Below are 3,341 nucleotides of genomic sequence, written 5' to 3'. Positions count from 1 at the left end.
GGGAGCGGCAGGCGCGGCGGGCGGGGGCGCGGCCGCGGCGGGGCCTTCCATGGCCGGCGGGGCGGGAGGCAGCGGGAGGCGGCGGGAGCGGACGAGCGGTTGGCTCCCGCGCGAGCGAGGAGGACTGCGACGAGGAGGAGTGCGGGTTGGGGGGAGATTTTCCCCTCAACCCCTACTTCTACAGATTGCAAAGTCGTTTAAGGGTTGGACCTCTAAATTTTTTTACGGGTTTGAGGGTTTAGAGGTTCTAGTCTACGGCGTTTTTTCGGCGAAAACTGTAAAAAAGCGGTTATTTTTAGGAGTTTGAGGGTTTGAGGGCTCTACTAGTAATGCTCTTACACCAGCATACTATATGCGGGAGGTTGCTTGTTCGAATCTCAATCGACGCGCTTGGTTTTGGGGATTAAAACACAGATAGATGGGCCGGCCAGTGCAGGGCGCTTCAGACGCTGGTTGTAAAATACACAGTAATTGACGCCTAAATCGTCAAAACAGGAATCGCCGACTATGGGCCTCCATGAGATTTTTATCAGATCTACATGTAGATCTATCAGTTGTGAGTTGTGACCAAAGCACACTAACTTCAAAACGGCTAGAAAAAAGAAAAACTACACTAAATACAAAGAAAACCTGCACTTCACAGCACAGCAAAAAAAAAATTTCCCTGATCATTATTTGGTTCCCTGCAGCCTGCTAAGTGCTAACACTGTTGATGCTAAAGAAAATGTCTTGGTGGTAAATCAAAGGAGCCCGCATTGTCTATTGTACGGATCAATTCTGCATGCAAATCTATTCTGGTGTTTCAAGTCTCAACACGTGAGTTTCCAGTGAAGGAAAATAAAATGGTTGCAGTTTCCGAATCGACAAATGAAGAACCTCTCAGCATTACCCTGAAGAAATGTATTCTCGCCAACACAGTGCATATGGCTGTGTTGTAAAGAAGATCACCCGGCACATGGGTTGGCCCAACAAAATGATAAGTGTAAGGACACACTAGTTAAGGTAGGGCCATTAACTATAGCTAGTAATTAAGCGGAGTAAGAGTTAGCAGTAGGACTACTACTGGTACAACGCGGGATTCCTCATCTGCGGCTCTGTTCCTATTGCCTTACACATGTTTGGCTGCAACACGTACGCTTTCTGCTGTTGCGCAATTAAAACACCCACCCACACACACACACATATCCCGCTTGGTGCTATACTGGAGTAGTATGTAACCAAATTAAAACATGCTAAGTGCCATTCGTAGGTAGGAACTTTTGCCTGCAGTTAGTACTAGTAGATGCTAAGGTGGAGTGATATCAGTTTGTCTGTTCTTTTTTTTTGCGCGGGTCGATATCTCATTTGTACTAGGAACTTACCAGCTTTGCAGTACTAATTAACCTAGTGCATTCAGGAAAAGACGATGAAAAAGTTGGGTAATTAAGTCGGGCTAACTTCTCGATCGAAGCAGTTGATGACATTCAACTCGCAGATGCGACGTGACGTCCTACTCCACCTTCAGAAAATGATAGAAAACAAAAAAGTGAAATGGAGAAGTGGGGTATCGATCCCCATACCTCTCGCATGCTAAGCGAGCGCTCTACCATCTGAGCTACATCCCCAATCGCGCAAGATAATGTATAGAGGCATAATTGTGCCATCTTTGCCTAGTTTAGCAAACTTTAATCTATAACCTTGCTAGGTAGGAGTAGTTGTAGTATATTGTTGCTCATACATACTCCTACGTTCGTCCTCCAATTTAATGACTACCATAATCGATCGCACCTGAAAAACAGACTGCCATAATCATCATCGTAAGAGCACTCCACTCCGGTCACTGCAGCAGCGCGTTGGTGCATTAACTAGGGTGCATACGCCCACGTCTGTGTTTCGCTGTTCCAACTAAAACATGGGCACGAGACCAGGCCCAGGCCGGCCGACGCAGACTGCTCAACCATATATAATGTAATGCATGCATGTACCTGTCGAGACGTAGCTGCCACAATCTAATGCGTCGTGCATCATCGCCGGAGCCGATCTAGAGCTAGAGATGAGATCCATCTCTCTCGGCCTATAGCTTCTTCCGTCCTCCGTCTCCGTGCATGTGCATGCATGGCATGGATATCTGCTTGCCTATATAAACGGATCGGTCGATCTGTGCAAGGGCAAGGGACCGCAGAGGAAGCACGAACATGACAGATAAAAGGCTCTTGTCAACAGTTGCATGGGCGTCCACGTCGACCCCCGTGGAGGCTGGCGGCTTGCCTGTTGGGAAACCGCAAATGGTCCATCCAGTCCGGATCACCACGCTGTCGCTGTGCATGCATATGCATATGCATATGCTGCTTCATCCATCAATGGTTCCGTCGAGATTGAGTAGGTGTATATATAAATAAAACACATGATCGGAGCCAACCATAAATTATTCTCGCCCCCTCTCGCTCGCTCTCTCTGCCAGCATGTTTTTTCCTGGGAAAATGAGGTGTACTGTACTGTCAACTGCATGCAGCTGGGTCCTGCTCTTTTTAGGTTTCGTGCGTGGGGCCAGGCCCATCCTACGGATCAACAGAAATGGGCCCCCGCGGCTGGGATCAGCGGCCGGGGCCCGGATGTCCGGAGATGCGCCCAACGCCGCATGTGTTCCGCTGCGTCCCAGCGGTGACCACGACGGGGACGTCGCGTCGATCGATCCGGCCGGCCGGGGGCGCTTAACTTTTGCGCTCCGAGGAGAAGAGAGAGAGCCCGTGTGCCTGTCAAGGGATGCGTCTAGATTGACGCATCGAGAAGATAGATAAAAGAGGCCAAGAAAGGCCAAACGTTTTACAAACCCTTTTTACAACCTCCTCCACGGCTATAAAAGCCTTAAAACCACATGCGGACTACTCACCCATGTCCTCCCTATCTACCATACAAACGACGGAACCCTGTTCTCGGAGAAGTCCGGCCGCTCTTCAATCTTGTGCCTTCAGCTCGATCTTCACAAGCACTCCATGAACCGATGGCAGGGCTTCATTGAACACTATATCATTCCGGTGTTTTCACAACTGCCATAGCACGAGAGTAATAACAGTCCACCGTGTGCCTGTCATGTGCGTAGAAGAATGCCGAGCGAGCGATCGATCTATGGGTTTGCTGCATGCATCACGCATGACAGGCTCTCGAGTCCATCCATACTTGGATGGGGTCTGCACTTTTATGGACACACATGGGAAGGCCATCATAAAGCGCCACCGCATGAGTGATCACGCAACGCAATTATGTGACTGCTGCATGCGCTTCACCTCTGTGTAGTGTACCTTGTGGAGAGTTACCGAGAAATTATACGGAAAACGGACGTCACGGAGGATCTGACAGCAAGG

The 3,341-nt window shown here is 49.4% G+C and overlaps 1 non-coding gene across 1 annotated transcript; it reads right to left on the bottom strand.

Annotated features, from left to right (window-relative positions):
* Nucleotides 1–1,531: 1,531 nt before the first annotated feature.
* TRNAA-AGC lies at nt 1,532–1,604 on the bottom strand. Its single transcript has one exon. It is a non-coding gene; the product is annotated as a tRNA-Ala (tRNA).
* Nucleotides 1,605–3,341: the final 1,737 nt, after the last annotated feature.

Source organism: Triticum dicoccoides, chromosome 1A (assembly GCF_002162155.2).
Source record: "Triticum dicoccoides isolate Atlit2015 ecotype Zavitan chromosome 1A, WEW_v2.0, whole genome shotgun sequence".
Taxonomy (NCBI): Eukaryota; Viridiplantae; Streptophyta; class Magnoliopsida; order Poales; family Poaceae; genus Triticum; species Triticum dicoccoides.
The sequence above is the reverse complement of the archived record's forward strand: the minus strand, read 5'-3'. Positions and strand labels throughout refer to the sequence as shown.